General features: G+C 39.8%; 1 long non-coding RNA gene across 3 annotated transcripts; it reads left to right on the forward strand.

Moving 5' to 3' along the window:
• LOC141144263 (uncharacterized) lies at window positions 1-21,513 on the forward strand. Of its 3 annotated transcripts, none has more exons than XR_012244372.1 (6): window positions 1-287; window positions 1,169-1,287; window positions 3,373-3,544; window positions 17,400-17,553; window positions 18,458-18,681; window positions 21,019-21,513. It is a non-coding gene; the product is annotated as an uncharacterized lncRNA (long non-coding RNA). The 3 variants fall into 3 exon arrangements; XR_012244371.1 differs by having other exon boundaries at window positions 1-283; XR_012244373.1 differs by having other exon boundaries at window positions 1-283; window positions 21,418-21,513.
• The last annotated feature ends 279 nt before the right edge of the window (window positions 21,514-21,792 follow it).

The following is a 21,792-nucleotide window of genomic DNA, read 5'->3' on the forward strand; positions in this document are numbered from 1 at the left end:
GTGTGACAGGGGGCGTGTCCTATGCCTACATACGTTTCTTAGTAGGTATCCCTCATTCCCATCTGAAAATGTTGGGAGGTATGCCTTATCCCGCGCACAAGCAGGCTTCCTTGAGTTTGTGCGATTGCAGCCACTTCCCCTCATTGCTGGACTGGTCGCTGACATCATTCTGTACAGTGCAAGAGCAGCGATCGAGTATTATATGGGGGGAAGCCAAGGCCCCGCAGCTCAGGACGTCAGACAGCAGAGGAGAGCACTGGCTGCCAGAGGAACGAGGATTATTGTAAGTATGTCACCTTATTCATCATCCCCTAGGCAAAACATGCAGTTAAAGTAGAACTAAAGGCAAACTTTTGTTGTTTTTTTTTTTTTCGTATTTTTTTAATATAGGATTAAGGGAGGGTTATAACTGCTGTCAAGTCTTTATTTTTATTTTTTTTGCCATCTTTGCCCCCATAGGGGAGATTTCCTTTCACTTCCTGTCCTATAGGCAAAGGAAGTAAGAGACAATCCCTCCAAAGTAAAGAAATCCCGGGGTGTCACCATTGCATTAGAAGATTTCCCCTCTGTTACTGTTCTGCTGGCAACCAAAATTTGGAATTTTCAATCGCTTTCATTAATATGAAAAATACAAAAAGGGGGAATCTCCCTAATGGGGGCACAGACAGCAATAAAAACCCGACTGGGTTCTAATCCATCTCCACTCTATCCAAAGCTAAATATAAAGTTTTTCCTTCAGTTATATTTCACAAATCTTGCATTGGGGAGGAGAACCCACTTCAGGGGTGAATGTTTTTCATCCCTGTAGTTCAGTTTAAATCCTTTGTTATGTCACTTTTTATGATTTTACTGTATAAAGAAAAGTAACTTCATCCGATACCTGGAAGCCTGGAACCAAGTCAAAAGAAAAAACAGTCCAATTACTGCTGGACTGCTGGATTTGCTGATTGAGTTACGTAAAATGTATATGTCACGGTTTATCTGGCAAAAAAATTCAGTGTGGCCTAATGCTAATTCATTGGTTTATGCTCATTTCATTTTATATTTGCATGATGAAAATAAAATCCCGGAGTGAAAGAGTTAATCCCTGCTATGTTAATGTATATTCTGTGTTTGTGTACTGAAGGCCTCATAAAGAATTATCGTAAACCTCTTCTGCCTCCTATAGGTCAGTGTGGAAATAACCATCCTCAGCTCTCTCTGCCAGATTATTACAGCCTGAACAAAGCTTGTCTTACTGTAATCAAGATTCAGTTTAGCAGAAGCAGAAGCTAAACCTAGATCAAGGTAATGAAGAATAAATACCAAAGATACCAGCTATAGGTATATAAATACCTGTATAGATAGATACTTTTTATTTTATTAATTTTATTTGAGGAAAACTGTTCTATTTTAGATAGATAGATAGATAGATAGATAGATAGATAGATAGATAGATAGATAGATAGATAGATAGATAGATAGATAGATTATATAATAGAACAGTTTCCCTAAAATGTATCTAAATAAAGTTTATTGTAAAAAATCTATCTATCTATCTATAGATAGATAGATGTTTTTTATAAACGTTATTTGGATACATTTAAAGGAATGGTTCTATTTTAGATAAATAGATAGATAGATAGATTTGCAGAAAGATTAATCTATAGATATATAGATAGATTTACAGATAGATAGATAGATAGATAGATAGATAGATAGATAGATAGATAGATAGACAGATAGACAGACAGACAGATAGGTGGATATTAAATAGATAGATCGATAGATAGATGTTTTTAAAATAAACTTTATTTAGATACATTTTAGGGAAACTGTTTTATTTTAGATAAATAGATAGGGTTACAGATAGATAGATAGATAGATAGATAGATAGATAGATAGATAGATAGATAGATAGATTTTTTAAAATAAACTTTATTTATTTATTTATTTTATTTATTTATTTCAGGTTCTTCTATAGCGCCGTCAATTTATGCAGCGCTTTACATATACATTGTACATTCACATCAGTCCCTACCCTCAAGGAGCTTACAATCTAAGGTCCCTAACTCACATTCATACATACTAGGGACAATTTATACAGGATCCAATTAACCTACCAGCATGCTTTATTTGGAGACATTTAAGGGAATGGTTCTATGATAGATAGAAAGATAGATAGATAGATAGATAGATAGATAGATAGATAGATAGATAGATAGATAGATAGATAGTTAGAAAAAAAGGATACATAAATACAAAGACAGAAATATATATAGATAGGGACAGATATGAATAGATATATCTTTGCACATATCAGTAGTAAATGACAAGTGCGGGGTGTTTCCACATATGTATCAACAGGGGACAGATAATGGTAACTGGAAAAGCAATTGATCTGGTAAAAAAAAGAACTCCTTAGGAGTTTTACAGGAGAGATGCCGATGAATTGAACATTACCAAAAAATTATATGTAACAAAAAATGTTCAGGGAAAGACTACTGTGTATATATTGTGTGTATTTGTGGAATCATTCATTTAGAGGGGCTTTTCTAGTATGCCTTCCTACCTTCTATTTAAGTGATTGGTCTCTAATTATTAAAGCAGTATTTAACCCAAAACCAAAAAAAAGTTATATATCGCAGCAATCATTAGATGTGATGGTTGCATTAGTTTTCTTTTTTAGGGATTTTTCCCCTCGGTTTTCACCTGGTGATCTGGCCAGTAACACACGTCCTGTATTAGAGTGCCTCCACTCTGGATGAAGGAGCACAGAGGTACCATTGGACAGCAGCATTGTCATCTGTTTAAATCCAGTTGCTGTTTTTCCCACTGCTTCAGTTGGCAGTTGATTCCTCATGCATACTACCTTTTTGGCAAAATACTATTTCTAATAAGGAAAAATTTATCAATCTCACAGAAACCAAAATCCAGTGCTGAAGAGCAGTTCAAATCTGGATTTTATTTTTTTACCCCCTTTGTGCACTTAGCTTAGTGCATAAGGTAAAGTTGTATTCATTTGGAATAATCAGTGATGTACAATGGAAATAAAAAAAAAAAAAAACACAGGATTTTTGCTTGCTCGTGATTAAAATGAACACAGCTTAACCCGATTCACCAAGATAGGAGAACATGCACTTTGCTTAGTGAACAGTCTTTACTCTTCTTGGTAAATCAACTACAATCGGTTGCAGTGATCACATCTCTAATGCAAATGGTTATTTAAATGGTCAAACTCAGAGTGAATTTTGTATGACACTGTAAAAGTAATCAACAGTTGTCAGTGCAGTGGCTCTGAAAATCCATGTTACTTTAATTAGTGAACTGCTGAAAGTCCATGCACTTTTTTCTTGGTGATGCCACTCATTCCTATTATTCCTTCTTTTACAGTTACAGACAGCGCTCTTTGCCCTGGAGCTGAAAACACAAAATTCTTCTCCGTGGAAACATATTATACCTCTTGCTGCCTTAAATGTAGGCATTTGGAAACACATCATCAATAATTTCTTTGCACTAGGAAAAAAATCTGTACTTCAAAGAAGAGACTCAGAACAAGATAATGGTGAGTTTATGCTGCTTATTGCAAAGACATTTAATATTTGCCTCACTTTATTATTATATTTAGTCCTCATATTACACACAGTTACTACATGCATTGATTTTGAATCTGCACTAAATTTTAACGAACACAAATAAATACATTTGTAACTTTCATTGGAAAAAAATAGTAAATAAAAAATAATAATGTAGCAATATACAATTGCTACACAAGTCATATTGTAATTGAATGTTATTAAAAATGACCATTCTTTTTAAATCTGCAGCTCTGTATTTTTCTGTAAAATTCAAGGCAATATGGCAACCTGGAGGCCTTCTGTACACAGTTATGCCCCGTACACACGGTCGGATTTTCCGATGGAAAATGTCCGATCGGAGCGTGTTGTCGGAAATTCCGACCGTGTGTGGGCTCCATCGGACATTTTCCATCGGATTTTCCGACACACAAAGTTGGAGAGCAGGAGATAAAATTTTCCGACAACAAAATCCGTTGTCGGAAATTCCGATCGTGTGTACACAAATCCGACGGACAAAGTGCCACGCATGCTCAGAATAAATAAAGAGATGAAAGCTATTGGCCACTGCCCCGTTTATAGTCCCGACGTACGTGTTTTACGTCACCGCGTTTAGAACGATCGGATTTTCCGACAACTTTGTGTGACCGTGTGTATGCAAGACAAGTTTGAGCCAACATCCGTCGGAAAAAATCCTAGGATTTTGTTGTCGGAATGTCCGAACAAAGTCCGACCGTGTGTACGGGGCATTAGAGTACATTCCCAAAAATGTCATTTCCTACTTGTGTGATTGGCTCACTGAATTTTCCAGAAGTCTGCATTAATAGTCAAAGTCAAATTTTAGGCATCGCTACAAAATAAATTTCACTTTTGGGTGTCTGTTTATGAAGCAGTGATCAGCGGTGATCCTGAGGATCGCCGCTGATCACAGTCCATGAACAGTTTATGAAACAGTGATAATCGGGGGGGAGAAGTGTTTGAACTTGTTCTCCCACCGATTATCTCTACACATGGAGAATCCTCATTGAATGACACACGGCCAGTTTATGAAGCTGTGATCTCACCGCTTCACTGGCGATCTGAGTCAGAATTCACACTCCCTGATTCACCAGCTCAGAGGTGGTGAATCGGGGAGTGAAGAGGAAATCTGGGGGGATCTGAGGGGGAAGGAGGAAGATTTTTAACTTCCTTATGCCTCGTTCAGACCCCCCAACACTGTAAGCATGTCCCCCTGTCATATTTATGTGTATACATATATATATACATATATACATATAATGTGTATATGTATATATATATAATGTGTGTGTATATACATGTATATATAATGTGTGTGTGTGTATACATATGTATATAATGTAGGGGGACTCGTTATTTTATTAACATTAATCCATGCCGTCTGTCAGTGTATTGAGCGGTGATAATTTATCACTGCTTAATAAACTGACATCTCTGTATTTCTGTGAATTTCTGGTTCTGTAATCTCGTAAAGTCTCACGAGATTCCAGTATCAGGGGCTGATCTCCACTGTTGGAAGCGTTTGTAGATCACTTCACTCCTCCAAAGGTGAAGCGATCTACAAAGGTGAAGCGATCTACAAAGCTTCATAAACAGGCACCCAGAGGAGAAAGATCTTCACTGTGAATGCTGGAGAACGAAGCAGTGAATAGATTTCACTGCTTCATAAACGGACACCTTGGTCAGATCTTTTCAAAAGGTTAAAGTGATACTAAAGTTTTTTTTTATTTTCTTTGTTAAAAATAACAAACATGTTATACTTACCTGCTTTGCTTAATGGTTTTGCACAGAGCAGCCCAGATCCTTCTCTTCTTGGGCCCCTCTTAGGCTCTTTTGACCCCTCCTTCCTGTTGTCTCAGCCAATGAGGAGGGAGAGTCCAGGGCAGACAAGTCTAAGGTGCTGTATATTAGTGCCTCCTCATCAGTGCCCATCGGTGCAGCCTCATCAGTATCCATCAGTGCAGTCTCATCAGTGCCCATTAGTGAAGGAGAAAACTTACTTATTTACAAAATTTTATAACAGAAATGAAGAAAACTTTCGGCTTTTATAATTGGTAGCGTAAAAATAAAAAACCCAGTGGTGTTAAAATACCACCAAAAGAAAGCTCTATTTTGTGTGAACAAAACGATAAAAATTAAATTCATGTACAGTTTTGCATGACTGCGCAATTGTCATTTAAAGTGTGACAGCGCTGAAAATTGGCCTGGGCAAGAAGGGGGTAAAAGTGCGCAGTATTGAAATGATTAATTACTTCAAAAGGGCTGCTGACACTATAACCTTCCTCAGAGGAACATTGCAAGTTCATCAGCTGATTAATAATGAAAAAGATTCTTTGTGCACATTAAAAAAAAAAACAGTTCTTTCTTCAAAGCCGAAACAGGTAGGACTATAATCTTTTTTAATATCCCTGCAATGTACATTGACCATCCAGAGGGAATTGTTTTATTTTTCTCAACAAAAGTGGAGTTACTCTTTAAATTGTTTTACGTTGGTAATATTCTGCAACATCCAAAGCTACGTCAATGATTATCAGTCTCTCAGTCCATTTTAAAACATTGTGATCTTGTCACACATGTGACATTTCCAGTTATAACAGTCTTACTTAATTTTTTTATACACCTTAGATTGTATGTACCTTGAGGGCAGGGGCTGATGTGAATGTACAATAATTACATTATTGCTGCATAAATTGACAGTGCTATAAGTACCTGAAATAAATATAGAAGTCATTCTTTTTATTAACAAATTTATTTTTTCTACGTGTCATCCAATGGTCTAATTTGTGTGCTGCCAGTCTGAGAATCACATTTTTTTTTTCTCTGATGTCCTGTTTATGAGATACTTGCCCCCTTTCATTAACCCTGTTTGGCTTGACTGGGCAAATTAGAAAACATGTCCCAATTACTATTGCTGTTTCCCAAGTTAAGTGGAACCAGCATTTGCTAATGCTGCTCAAATTATTCCCCTTCCTGGCTTTGACAACACGGACAAGAACATTTGGCCAAGCATAGCATTCCTGTTCATGGAGATGTTGGCGCAATCCCACTGCCTTAGGTTTGTTCATGCATGACTTATTGCTCCAAAAAGTCTATTGGCATTCTTAGTCTCTTACAAGAGACCTGGGTTGGTGACATTTGTAGATCTGATAAAAAAGAGCTGATCTATGACAAAGGGTGCAATGGGTAAATTTGGCCTAATATTTGGCACTGTAGTTCCTGGCATAGAACTGGTAATGTTTGGTGACAATGCTTGCAGTACTGGTTAGTTAGGTCCATCATTTTAACAGTGTTGGGTTAAATTTAATGGTTAGGGTTTTCATGTTTAGGTAAAGGACTAATAAAAGTTAAGTTGTTAGGTTAAGCAATGGTTCAAATTGCAGCAATTTGGCATGTGATTTGACATGTCAAATTGCATGCCAAATTGGCGGCTATTGCCAGCAATGACACCATCAGAATCGGGGCGACCCGCATTTGAAGAGCTACTTTTGGCGACTTTGAAGTGCGATTTCAATAGACCTCTGTGCAGAAACCCGCACAGATATCTCTGAAATTGTCCCCGAAGTTGGGACTGACATTTGGGAACAAAATCGTGTGACATCAGCTGAAGTTGTACGATTTAATTCCCGCTGTCAGTGTGAACCTAGGCTAAGGGTTATTGGGGTGTAAAATGTTAAAGCATAACTTCACCCAAAAGGGGAATTTCCGCTTGTCTGCCTCCCCCCTCCTCTTTAAGTTTTGGCACATCTTTTTTTTGGGGTGGGAGCGAGTACCTGGTTTTGACAGGTACCCGCTCCCACTTCTGGTCAGATAGCCGTGGTGATATGAGCAGAAGTTTGGCCACCTCCTTCACCCACAACCTTCTGGGACACATCACAGGTCCCAGAAGGCTGTGGGACCATTCACAAAAAGAAGAGCAATATGCGAATGCGCAATGGGAAGCCGACTGTGACTGCTTGTGCCGGCTTCCCATTGCACAGCAGGCTTCCCATTGCACATGTTCGAGCCAAGCGAGTTCAGCTCTCCCCTTCCTTCCCCCGCAGCCTTCTGGGACACGTCACAGGTCCCAGAAAGATGCTAGACTATTCACAAACCGCAGCGCAGCTCACACACGTGCCATGGGAAGCCAGCTGTGAAGCCACAGTCACAGCCGGCTTCCCAAAGTAAGCATGCCGGCGACTGGACCTAAAGTTGGCCGTAGAGCCGGCTCGCACAAAGGGAAGAATAGTTCTCCAAGTAGTCACTAAGTGGCACACTTCAGTTGAATAAAAAATACAGCTTTAATGAAATATGTAAAAATTCAGTACGCAAATGCCAACCATAGGTACCTTCACCAACCACATTAAAAATAAAGACAACGTTGTCTATTAGCAGGGAAAGCAGCTGTGCAATCACCCATACAACCAGCCATTCTCTCATGTAGAACTAGATAGCACCACAGTTGAATCTCTTCTGGTAAACACAGGACCTCAGCCGAGGTATCCACTTATAACCAGATAGTCTGTTGTAGATAACGCTTCATACATAGTCAGACTCAGTTTTAATGAGCAACACCATTGCATAAACTGTAGCTGTATGTTGTTAGGGGTCAGTCTGTGAGTAGAGTTGTCTGAAAGCCTCCAAATCAGTATAGGGATTGACGAAATCCTCTTCTATGAAGGGAGGACGTAAGCAGACTATCACTCCTCAGGTGAGGTGGGTGAGATGATATAGATTGGACCTGCAGCTAGGAATGGACTCCTATAGGTGATGGGTGTAAAGGGAAGATGCTATAGGCATATCAGAAAGGTCTTACCACCTATGTCTCACGCCCAGTTTGTTTTCCACTTCGGTACATCCCATCCTATAGTGCCTCTCAGGTCCACTAAGTGCTAAGCAAAGACTTTTGCCACAATCCACGTTGTATCTCGCTACCACCTCACTGTCGTGCTGACCCACTGGCTGTGATCCCGCCAGAGATGTCACGTGCATGATGACACATTTCGCCAATCAACGACGAGCCGACTCGGGTGAGGACAGCAATGGATCCCTGGACAGGTAAGTGTCCTATTATGAAAAGTCAGCAGCTACAGGATTTGTAGCTGCTGACTTTGAACTTTTTGTTTTCAGGGTGAGGATTCTCTTTAAGGAATAATTAAGAGGGTTGCTTAATCTTTGGAGTTTGGGTGAGGTTAGGGTTAAAGGAAAACTATAATGAGAAAAACATGGAGGCTGTACTTGCTTTTCTTCTCTAATTGCTAGTTGCCTGGCTGCCATGCCGACCCTCTGGTTTCAATACTTTGAGTTAAGGATCCAAAACAAGTCTGATCAGGACCCCCTGTGGAATACATACCACTGGTTGATACCCAGGGGTCAACATCGACCAATCAGATTTACAATTCACAAAAAAAAAAATGTGATTGGTTGCTGTAAACAACACAGACCCTTTCATTTCTTCGAGTTCTTATGTATGTAGGCCCTAATTTCTAAGATACTGTACTTAGACTCTAAGGGGTTGATTTGCTAAAGGCAAACAGACTGTTCAATTTGCAAGGGAATTTTCCCCTAGAGCTCAGAGAATGTGGTGAAATTCAATTTGCAAACATTACTCAATCATGCACAAGGATATTACATTTTTTGGGTTTACATACACTTTAAAATCCAAGATTCTATAGAAACACAACCTACCTTTACCTAAACATTTAGTGTCTATCATCATTAGAAATTGTCATTAGAATTGTCATTAGTCAATCGTCATTAGAAATTGTGTAGTTATAGCAGACTGCACATATTTTGAACATGTAGTCTCAGTAGAACGCTATGCAGTTAGAGGTGACCTCCTGTACTATGTTAAATATTTAATAATCAATACAAATTAAATTCTATATGTGAACTTTTACATTAGCTATTGTGATATCAGTATTCTAAATGTAAAGCTTTATCTGTGTCTACAAATTTCTATTTTTGACAATGTCTTTGCGAAAAATGTTAGGTGGATTGTTCAAGATTTGATATAGTATAAGTACTTACGTATATACTGAATTAAGTTAGCTAACAGGATTCAATTTTATAAAGAATAATGATAAAATCTGAAGCATTATTGATTATATATATTTTTTAATGTTCCTGAAGATTTGCGTGTAAGGTATCATAGTTCGGGAATCAAGTCAATCGAAATGTATGACTTGTATTTACCAATTTGTAAGCAGATCTAGTCATCGCTGATAAATGACTCTGGGCCCCAGTGTAGCCCTCTATAGACAGGACCCTTTCAATGCACTTGGCCTTTAGCCTTCCACATTTTTCTGAGCTGCTTGAAATTAAAAGAGAAACTCTTTATAGAAGGAGGTACATTATCCCATATAAATCGTGACTAATAAATAACTCTAGCCTAAAAAATGATTGGAAAGAACAAATTGTAAGATTTCAGTAATCTGCCAGGCTTGCTATGACCAATACAACTTTATTTCACCCAGTTTTTAAATCATCCTTTATATTTTGACAATGCAAAATGACCCATTCAATTGTAATTAAGTAAGGCAGTCTTTTATGTAGACGTTATAGAGGGTCCATAGAGCCCTCACAATCCTGTCACTCCTAAAAAGGTCGTGTGAGAGGAAATGCCGTAAAAACTTGAGTAAAATCCATAAAAAGGTTCTTTGTCAGACAGCTAAGACACTTGTCCTGATTTTACTGGCTCATTGACTACTTTATTAACTTAGCCTTCAACTTTGCACCCTTTCAAACACCTGCTCTATTTCTTGCAACTGGATGACCCAGCCCTGTGTTGTAAAACTGACTTATCTCTGTTTCCCTGTTGTGCGACTGAAAATTTATCTTGACAGATTTAGCCTGACATCAGGAATTTTAAGTCTTTTGTACAGACCGTGTCTGATAACATAACAGAAAATACTGTGATCTGATTAGATGCGTGGAAGATGGTGAAATGTGGGAAACACTGAACAGAGTCACTAGCTGTAGTTTATTTTAATGTGTTCATGGTCGCACCTGATCATTTTCTAATCAAACATGCAATTTCCATACTGTATATAGCATTGCATAGGTGATGGATACTTATTTTTCTGCATGAAATAGATATTTAACCAAGGCAAATCTTTATATCACATGAAGTGTTATTTTATCTCCCTTGGAAAGAGATCTTTTTCCTGGGGTCCTCAATAGACATTTCATAGAAACTCACTTGCAGGGTAGTGATTCTTTAAAGCCAATAAAGAAAATTTCACCCCATACTGGTTACTTCCCATTATGGCTGAGCAATTTGCAGGCACAATCAATGCTGTACCACACTGGGTTTACAAGAGATTGGTATCTTATATATGGACTTTCATTGAAAGAGCTGCAAAGCAGCACACTCCAAGGTATACATCTCATTATATTACAAATGTTCCTAACTTAAAGTGCTCCTTTCATTATATTTAAAAGACTGTATATTTTACAATAATGCATGGTGCCTAATGGAATGCGCATATGGTAAAAAAAAGTGTAAGGGGAACACTGTAACCTGTCAAACTTAACAAATCTGTGTCCATGTTTCTGTGGAAGATGATTTGCTTACTGAATCACTACAGGAACAGGGATGTTATACAATTCAGAAGTAGGAATTATAATTCTATGACACAGGGTGGTGTTCTCTGGACTCTTGCAGGAGTGGATTTTAAAAAAAAACTCAAAATGAAACAGAGGGAATCTTTTGATTCATCTGTAGCGCCTGGATAGCATTAGTGGCTTAGTTTCACTTTTGGCTAGTTTACACCCTAATGCTTCTGATAATGCCAGCAGTTATAGCAATATTATTTCTTCCCTCTCTTCACACCACTACTTCCTTTTTTCCTCCTTTTTCCCCATCTCTCTTCCCTCCTTTTCTTCTTCTGTTCTTTTCTCCCTCTCTTCCCTCCTTCTTCTCTCCATATCTTACCTTTTTCTTTTCTTCCTATTTGACCTGTTTCATTTCTCTCTATCTTTTTACCTCCTCCCTTTCTCCCTCTGTTATCTCCTTCTTTTCTCTCTCTTTTACCTTTCTTCTCTCCTTCTGTTCTCCCTATCTTATCTCCTTCTTTTTCATGTGTTACCTCCTTCTTTTCTGTCTCTTATCTCATTCTTTTCCCTGTCTGTTACCCACCTTCTTTTCTCTTTCTCTTATCTCCTTCTTTTCTCCATTTCTTCCCTCCTTCTTTTCTCCCTTTCTTACCTCTTTCTTTTCTCTCTCTTTTACCTCTTTCTTTTCTCTCTCTCTTACCTCATTCTTTTCTCTCTCTCTTACCTCCTTCTTTTCTCTCTCTCTTACCTCTTTCTTTTCTCTCTCTTACCTCCTTCTTTTCTCTCTCTCTTACCTCATTCTTTTCTCTCTCTCTTACCTCCTTCTTTTCTCTCTCTCTTACCTCTTTCTTTTCTCTCTCTCTTATCTCTTTCTTTTCTCTCTCTCTCTTACCTCCTTCTTTTCTCTCTCTCTTACCTCCTTCTTTTCTCTCTCTCTTACCTCCTTCTTTTCTCTCTCTCTTACCTCTTTCCTTTCTCTCTCTCTTACCTCATTCTTTTCTCTCTCTCTTACCTCCTTCTTTTCTCTCTCTCTCTCTTACCTCCTTTTCACCCTTCTTTACCTCTTTCTTCTCTCTATCTCTATTACCTCCTTCTTTTCTCCCTATTTTACAACATTATTTTCCCCCTCTCTTACCTCCATTTTCCTTCTTCACTTACCTCCTTTTTTCTCCCTCTCTTCCCTTTTCTTTTTCTCTCCCTTCTAATTTATTTTAACTATTTAAGTGTTCTGTATTTTTCTGCTATTGCAGATTACAATAAATTGTCACTGTCTGATGTATGAGTATACAGATGTATCTTAAATATATCTTAATCCTAACTTTTGCTAAAAACACCCTTCAACCCTATAAGTTAAACTGCTCCCTACTCCCTGCACTAAGCCTCTCTCCTCCCTCCCCAGCTGCACTGGATACCCTCTGTATATTGCCTCAGTGCAGTGGGGACTAAGGCAAAGCCATTGCTAAAGATTGCTTTATAAGAATAGGCCTAAAACTAAAAAAACCCTTTTTTGAAAACCTACCACATCCTACACAAGGAGTCAATCTACACTGATAGTTATAGCTGAGAACTCTCTGGAAATACTGCTTATTTGTTGTCCATGTGTTCTCAAGACTGCCTAGGTATTGCTACAATTGCTCAGTTGTCCATATATTGTCACAGTCGCTGCCCATGTATTGTCCATGGATTGTCAAAATTGCTCATTTGTTTCTATGGATTGTCAAGCTTGCCTATGGGTGGTCACGATTGCCCATTTGTTTCCCACGTATTGTCAAGGTTGCCCATGGATTATCGAGTATTTTTGTAAATGCCCATTTGCTTCCCATGGATTGTCACGATTGCCCATTTGTTGCATATGTAGTGTCATGATTGTTAGGATTGCCAGTGTTTTAGCTACATTTATTTCCCACATATCATCACAATTGCTAGTATGTGACCTGTGTTTTGCTCATGTTTTACCAAAGTGTAGTACAATGATTTTTGTTTTGGAGGCAATATTACTTTAGCTGATCCACCCACAGGGCCATTATCAAATCTTACCCCTGAAATACTAATATCTGGGCCCTGCCCAAAGATTATAACACTCCACAATGTATCCTCTATCCACACTGAAGTTCAGATTAACATAAATGTAAAATTTCCAAGGTACACTAATGGCATGCATGCTCTCTACAAAGGCATTCCATGGCAGAATAATTTTAACTTCGTAATGTATTATTATTATTATTATTATTATACAGGATTTATATAGCGCCGACAGTTTACGCAGTGCTTTACAACAACATTAGGGCAGACAGTACAAGTACAATACAATTCAATACAGGAGGAATCAGAGGGCCCTGCTCGTTAGAGCTTACAATCTAGGAGGGAGGGTCAAGTTATACAAAAGGGTAATAGCTGTGGGGGATGAGCTAATGGAGAAAATAATGCAGTTGTTAGATGGAGGCAGGATAGGCTTCTCTGAAGAGGAAAGTCTTCAGGGATCGCCTAAAAGTGGATAAATTTGGAGACAGTCTGACAGATTGGGGTAGGGAATTCCAGAGGATGGGTGAGGCTCGGGAGAAGTCCTGGAGGCGGATATGGGAGGAGGTGATGAGGGAGCTAGAGAGCAGGAGATCTTGGGAGGAACGGAGATGGCGTTTAGGTTGGTATTTTGAGACTAGGTTAGTGATGTAGCTGGGGGCACAGTTGTGGATGGCTTTGTAACTTATTGTTAGTATTTTGAATTTAATTCGTTGGGCGAGTGGTAGCCAATGGAGGGATTGGCAGAGAGGGGTAGCAGACACTGATCGGTTTGTAAGGTGGATGAGTCTGGCAGCAGCATTCATGATGGACTGAAGGGGGGATAGTCTATTTAAAGGTAAGCCAATGAGGAGTGAGTTGCAGTAGTCAAGGCGAGAGATAACCAGGGAGTGAATCAGGAGCTTTGTAGTTTCACTGGTTAGAAAGGGACGTAGTTTAGAGATGTTGCGGAGGTTGAGGCGGCAAGCTTTGGAAAGTGATTGGATGTGGGGCTGAAAGGAGAGTTCAGAATCTAGGATAACACCTAGCACCCTGACATGTGGGGACGGGTGGATGGTTTTGCCATTGCTCTTCACAGAGAAGTCAGGGGAAGAGGCACGTGGGGGAGGAAATATTATAAGCTCGGTTTTGGACAAGTTGAGTTTGAGGAAGTGGTGTGACATCCATACAGATATGTCGGTTAGTAAGTTAGTGATGCGTGAGGAGACTGATGGAGTGAGTTGAGGGGTGGAGAGATAGATTTGTGTGTCATCAGCATAGAAATGATATTGAAAGCGATGAGAGCCTATCAGCTGACCCAGGGAAGAGGTGTAGATTGAAAATAAAAGAGGTCCAAGAACAGAACCTTGGGGGACCCCGACAGAGAAGGGAAGAGGAGTGGAGGAAGTAGAATTGTAAGTGACACTGAAGGTGCGTTGGGATAGGTAGGATGAGAGCCACTGAAGAGCACAGTCACGGAGACCGATGGAGTGAAGTTTTTTGAGGAGGAGGGGGTGGTCAACCGTGTCAAAGGCAGCTGAAAGATCCAGAAGTAGGAGTACAGAATAGTGTCCTTTGGTTTTTGCAGTTAGTAGGTCATTTGTGAGTTTTAAGAGAGCAGTTTCTGTGGAGTGTTGAGGGCGAAATCCAGATTGAAGGGGATCAAGAAGGTTGTTTTTAATGAGGTGGTCACTCAGTTGGTTGTAAACCAGGCGTTCAAGGAGTTTAGAGGAAAAGGGGAGCAAGGAGATAGGGCGTAGGTTGTTAAGATTGGTAGGGTCCAAGGATGTTTTTTTGAGTATGGGAGTGACCAGTGCATGTTTTAGAGCATCGGGGAAGACGCCAGAGGTGAGGGAGAGATTGAAGATGTGGGTTAGAGAGTGTAGGATGGGGTCAGAGGGTGACCGTAGCATTTGAGAGGGAACAGGGTCCGGGGGACAGGTAGTTAGGTGGGCGATAGAAAGGAGTTTAGCAACTTCGTCTGGAGTAGTAGATTTGAATAGAGGTAGTGTCAGTTGTATCTGTTGACATGGGGTCTTAGCTGGGGGAGATACCTGTAGAGTGGAGATTTCATCACGGATTGTATCAATCTTGCTTTTGAAGTGATTAGCGATTTCCTGGGCAGTGAGTAAATCAGTGGGGGGAGGCGGTGGAGGACAAAGTAGAGAGTTGAAGGTAGAGAAGAGTTTACGGGGATTGGATGAGAAGGTATTAATAAGAGTTGTAAAATAGGTTTGCTTGGCAGTGTGGAGGAAAGAATAGTATTTTTGGAGGGCAGATTTGTATTGGTTGAAGTCTTTGAGAGACTTAGTCTTGTGCCACAGACGCTCAAGAGCGCGACTACGTTTTTTGAGAATTTTAGTGTCATCTGTTTGCCAGGGTTGTAGGGGTCGAGGCCTGATTCTGCGTGTAGTGAGGGGAGCGAGCTTGTCCAGGGTGGAGGACAGAGATTTATTGTAGATGGATATGGCTTGGTTGGGGCAGGACAGGGGGGAGATTTTGTCATAGAGGTGGTCGGTAGCAGAGTAGAGGAGAGAGGAGTTGAAGTTGCGAAAGTTTCTACGGGTGACGGTTAGGCGATTGGAGGGAAAGGTGGTGGAAGACAGGGGGAGAGAGAAACTAATAAGGTGGTGGTCGGAGAGAGGAAAAGGATTGTTTGAGAAGTTGCATGGAGTGCATAGGTAAGAGAATACAAGGTCAAGGGTGTTGCCATCAGAGTGAGTAGAAGCCTGTACCCATTGCTTCAGGTCAAATGAAGAGGTTAGACTAAGAAGTTTAGAAGTAGCAGGAATGTTTGTATTAGCAGGGATGTTGAAATCACCGAGAAGGATTGTGGGAATTTCTGAAGAGAGAAAGTAGGGTAGCCAGAAATGTACATTGTTTTAAATAAAATGTACACATATATATATATATATATATATATATATATATATATATATATATATATATATATATATATATATATATATATATATACACACAAAACACTTCACTTTTTTCATTCCACCATAGTTTTATTACAAGAAATTACCACACCATGTATGGAAACTAAAAAACAGCACGTACACATGAAATACATAATAGCCAACACATATACACTATAATAAATACAGTCTGATATTTTATAATAAAGCCAGTTCTATCAAATAACATATATGAGCAGTCTCTGGAAATCTGGAAAATCCATAGATCATCACAGTCGGTTTTCAGTTACATCTGTCCTGATTACCATTAAAGAGATCTTGAGAGTAATTACTGGGCAAAAGCTGTGTCCTCGAGCACTTCGATCCAGCTAAGTAAATGAAAGGGACCCTTCTACTGGTGCTTCTCATTTCCATCCATTAACCTTACTTAATATGGAGAGGTGCGTCAGGAGGAGCAAGTCAATGGCTTCAAGAAATACATGACTCTCTAGGTGGCCAGTCAATACCACTCAAAAAAAATCTAACCTTATGGTTTGCTAAAGTCAAAACGTTGCCACCTGTCTTTTGTCCTTTTATCTGCTGTCAGGAAATGTATAATCAATTCCTAAATTAAAAACCTTGCATTAAAGCAAGCCATACACTTTCTAACCTGATTGTACCAAAGACTGTGTAGAATATGTACTACAAGGGCCTACAAAGTACATACACATTGTACTTGGAGATTAATTAATTAGTTGTTTAGTTTGGCCTTCACACTATAAATTATTAGTAATTAACTAAGGCGGGTTTGGACACAAGTTCAAACCCACCTGAGCTATCTCGCCAGGAAGCTGTCAAAGCTGACAGCCAATCATAGGTGACGGAGGCATTCCCTGCCCCACAGCCATATGTATACAATGGGTGTGCATACGTGCGGTGGCAGGGAAGGGAATGCCTCCTCTGCCTATGATTGGATGATGTCTTAGACAGTTTCCAGGTGGGATAGCCCAGGTGGGTTCAGACTTGCTAAGCCCATCCCTATAAATTATGTGTGATACATGAGCCATTTAATTGCATTTACAATGTTTTGGATTGAGTAGAGAAGGGGTAGAAGCCGAGTGAGGATTTTACTTCTGCTTGTGTCCCCGTTTAGAGAAATGTACTTTACTTCCTAATGACTCACTGGAACAGGAAGTAAGAGGACATTTCTGCAGTTCGAATACTAATTTACAACCTTATTTTTTCTTTTAATTGAATGGAAATGGTTTAGACATATTACCAGCTTTTAGATGCTCTCTGTGTTCCTGTTGGCAAAATGATTGTTGCTGTAATGGTAATTGTGTCCTCTTGCTTTTGGCATCTTCTTTATGCTGGGCGGTCCTTACTGATGCAGCCTGCACCACTACACTGTGAATGAAGGATGCTGTGGCCACGCCCCAAGACACCCGTACTCACAGATCAATCTTCTGCATTAAGTGAGACTGAGGTCATTCAGTCCATAAGACAGAGGACATCTTGTTACTATGGGGGACAACATTAAATTGAAGGTAAATATTGCAGCTAGGGAAAACTTAAAAAAAAAAGAATTTAAGGTGGGGTTAGGCTTTAATGATTTTTAATGAGTAGAAGACCTAACTATATTTTTTCCTGAGCAGCAAACTGAAGAATAGTTTCTAAAGTTGGCCCTAGATTGATTGAAATTGTCCAGTTCAACGGGGACTGGCTGTTCCCATTTCAGGGAAGTCAATCTTAATCTGGCTTGTTGGAAAATTTTCAGTCAATGCTGCAGCCAATCAGCTGCAGAACTGATCAGTGTATTCCGACAACTGAGGATTCCCCGCTGTCAGAATACAATATCACAGCGGGGAGGATTCCTCCATCTCCCTCACTTGTGTGGATGGGGGAATCGGTTTCATTTTTTTTTTAGTTTTTTTTAAAGCCCACTGGCTGATCGAAAAAACTGATCCATGTATGGCCAGCCTTAGGCCTCGTTCACACGGGTGTACTTAAGCATAGTAGATTTAGGCTTAGATATGTTTAAACTGGATTTCCACTTTAAATGTATACTTATGCAAGGGCCGTGTTTGCCCAGACGGGGATGCACATGTGTACCATGCATCCCTGTGCAGGCAGTTCCATTCATGTAACTCAGCTTCTGATGATGTCATTTGTAATGACAAAACATGTCAAGCTAGGATGCTTGGTGTGCTGGATCAAGCTATAGATGGTATGCAACTAGCTCAGCTGGTTTCCTAGTAAGTTTGCGAGGACTTTATGCGATGTATCAAGTGTCTACAGCAAGCTGTTTTTATATCTACTTGCTTGAGAACTGTATCTGCAATTTTAATTGAGTTTATTAAAGAGCCAAACTGGTTTATGCTAATAGGAGCCCGTTTTTCTTTTCTTTTTGAAACACTACATGGTTGTCCTTCTGGGGTACGGATAACACAGCAGGGAGCTGCTGGTCGGAAATCAAGAGTGGAGCTGTTGATCGTTTATACCGCATCATGGTCTGGATCTCGCCCAGTGTGGGGGAGCGAGGGCTGATTCTTCAGAGCTGCTTACCGGGATCATCAGGCGGTGACGGGAGCCGGTTCCTGCAAACCTCTGGTCAATGATCCGTACAGCGTATTTGACCTGTCTTATCATAAGGTAATGACGGTCAACTCCATTTGGTGAGTAGGGACCTTCACTTCATTTTTACATGCATCGTTTGGGATCACTATCAACATTGGTTCACTATTGTGTGACACTTCCACAAAGAGCGGGTTTATATTTGAATGAAAAATTCATCTAATTCAACATTATTTTACTTTATTTGCACTTTTCATTTATGCATTATTTTTATGGTCACTGACAGTTTATCTATTGTGGAATTAGTTCCCTTGCTAGCGCTGTTTGTCCTAGGATTAGATCCTGTGGCATCACTTTTTACATGTAAATTAGGATACAGCAGCTGCACAGACACAGCTGCTGCTCCCAATTTGACATCCATGCGGGTGCATATCCCCGAATGCAGACTGTGTTTGGGGACCCGCACCCACGTGGCTGACAAATTGAGAGCACCGACTGTGTCCATGCAGTTTTTGCGTCCTAATTGACATGAATGGGACTGCCTGCTCGGGAATACATAGAAAATCTGTGCAGGCAAACTTAGCCCTTGCACAGGCATACGTTTAAAGTGGAAGTAAATCTCCTCCCACCCTATTCTAAGCTTTCATACTAACTACCCTATAAAGGAAAGATGCTTGTATTTACCTAATCTAACGGTGCTCCGGTCACGTAATTGGTTCCCAGTGCCGGCTTCAGGGGAGTAGAAGGATAGCAGGCAATAGATGCCCCATAGTAAGTCTATAGGTGACATCACTACCCAGGCACTGCAGCCATTGTTGCTGCTCTCTCCTCTCCCCTGAAGCTTGGGGAGATCATGTGACAGGACTGGAGCATCCTTAGAATAGGTAAGTTTAAGCATCTTTCCTTTACAGGGTGGTAAGTATAGGCCTTAAAATAGGGGTGGAGTAGGTTTAATCTTAGATAAGCTTAGACTGGACTTCCACTTTAAGTACAGCTGTGTGAACAAGGCCTTACATCGGAATCCTAACATGTAAAGGTTAACACCAGGAACAAATTTAATTACTAGGGCTGCGGAAATTAACGATTAATTCCTCAATTAATCGTTAATTTTTTTGATTGATCAAAATTCTTTTGATCGGTACTCACCTCTCCATCGGCTTCCGGGTCTTCAGGGAGTTCCGTCAGAGATCCGGTGATGTCACGGACATCGACGTCCCCGGACTCCTCCCCCCTTCCCCAAGTGCCTCTGTCTGCTAACAAAGGGAAGGGGGGAGGAGTCCGGTGACGTCGATGTCCGTGAAATCATAAATTGAGGAAGACAGATCCTAATGATTTGATTGATCTCACTGGTCAAAGTATTCAGATAAACATCTATGTAAATCCTGGACTTGGCTATGAAAATCAACATATCTGAGGGCTTTCCTGGCTGTAAGTCAGTTTGACAATGAACTGACATTGATTGGTTATCCAGCAATCAAGAAACATTTATGATGAGGGCACTTTTTTTCCAAAGAGCTGACACTTTGCTGTCTCAGCAGGTGATGGATGTCTCTGGCTCTCCATTGGTCCCCCTGATGCACAACGGTGCTATTTAAATAGACTGTAGAGTGACACTGTAGCCCCGCCCCGCTGAGGAAGTTCTGAGGAAGTTCTGATTGAACGTAATGCGTACGGGGGAGGAGCTACGCATGACGTCAGCTAAAAGTAGTTGGATCTGTATGTGCTTTATAATTAATCGAAATCAGTCAATTAATCGATTAAAAAAAAATTGATTAATCGAACACGAAAATTTTAATCAGTAACAGCCCTATTAAATACGCAAATGAAATACATAGTATATGATAGCTGCCAAAGGATTTGTATTTCTGTCCATCCAGTCCTGAGATTGACGCAACCGTGTAACACAGCACAGCCCTTTTTAGCAGGGGAGATAATCTGATCCTTCTCTTTTCACAGTTTCACTTTCACTTACAGGTCTCCTCCACACCCCTCACTCCATGACTTGAAAGCAAAAGGAGAATCTAGCTCTTTAGTCCTAGATTTACAAACATAGCAATAATAAGCCCCTCTTTTATATCCTATGCCTTTCAGCTTGTCGCTTGCCCTGTTTTCACCTCCTGCCGCCTATCACACTATAGCTCCCTTCTCTGTGGATTATATGGATGAAAAACCTCTTCCACCTCCTTCTGCTAAGTTTGGACCTTAACCCCTCCGTCTGAGGAATAGTCTTTTTAGATCAGTGTTTAATTTTGAAATTTGGAAGATGCCCTTATTCAATTTTCCTACCTAGTTTGTTATACTATTAAGATGTACTTTGTTGATGTTGTAAAAACTTCCATATCATTAAGAATGGACATATCACCCATTTGACGTACCTCTGCTATATATACTGTTTATCTGTACACATATTTATTAATGTATTTGATTTATTTTCCCAGGTGTGGTAGTTGTAAAGCGCTGCGTAAACTGTCGGCGCTATATAAGTCCTCTATCATAATAATAATAATAATAACACATATCTCCAGAAGAAGCCGCTTAAATGGCGAAACATGTCGGGATTGCTGCGCCATAATAAGCAATTGTAACCAATTTGGAATGTGGATATCAAACATGAAATTATCCTTTTACTATTTTCCTACTCTCTTTATGTGTCTTTTAATACATATTAATAAAATGATTGATTGTTATGATATGTTGTGACCCAAGATATTTGGCACCTAAAAAAATAACAGCTCTTCTTGAGAACTACTGTCTATCCTGTCTAACTTTTAATTCTGTCTGTAAAGGTGAACTAACACTTTAAACAAATACCTTTAATAATGCATTAATTATTCCAGAGCTGCATCAATTTATGCCTTTTATCTCTACTTGGAGTTCAGCTTTATTATAAGAAGAGGACTGGTTTCTAATGAATATAAAGAGCGTCCTTCTCAGCTGCTGAGTGCTTTTGGGTGTTTTTTGTTCTTCAAATCAATACAACAGTGTGAAAACCAATAAAAACATGTGAAGTGCACTAAACCATAACAACTAATCTGAATTATATTTGTCGCAACCTGGTATGATTTCTGACCGGTTTCTAAAGACTTCTGCTCACTGACCGACACAATCACTGCTGCCATTAACTTATTAATGAAGCCGCCATGTCTATTAGCTCAGGTTCTGATCCTTCCTTCTTTTGAACTGCTAATGTGATCCAGGCTTATTAGACCACA

The sequence above is a fragment of the Aquarana catesbeiana genome, linkage group LG05 (assembly GCF_042186555.1).
Source record: "Aquarana catesbeiana isolate 2022-GZ linkage group LG05, ASM4218655v1, whole genome shotgun sequence".
Taxonomy (NCBI): domain Eukaryota; kingdom Metazoa; phylum Chordata; class Amphibia; order Anura; family Ranidae; genus Aquarana; species Aquarana catesbeiana.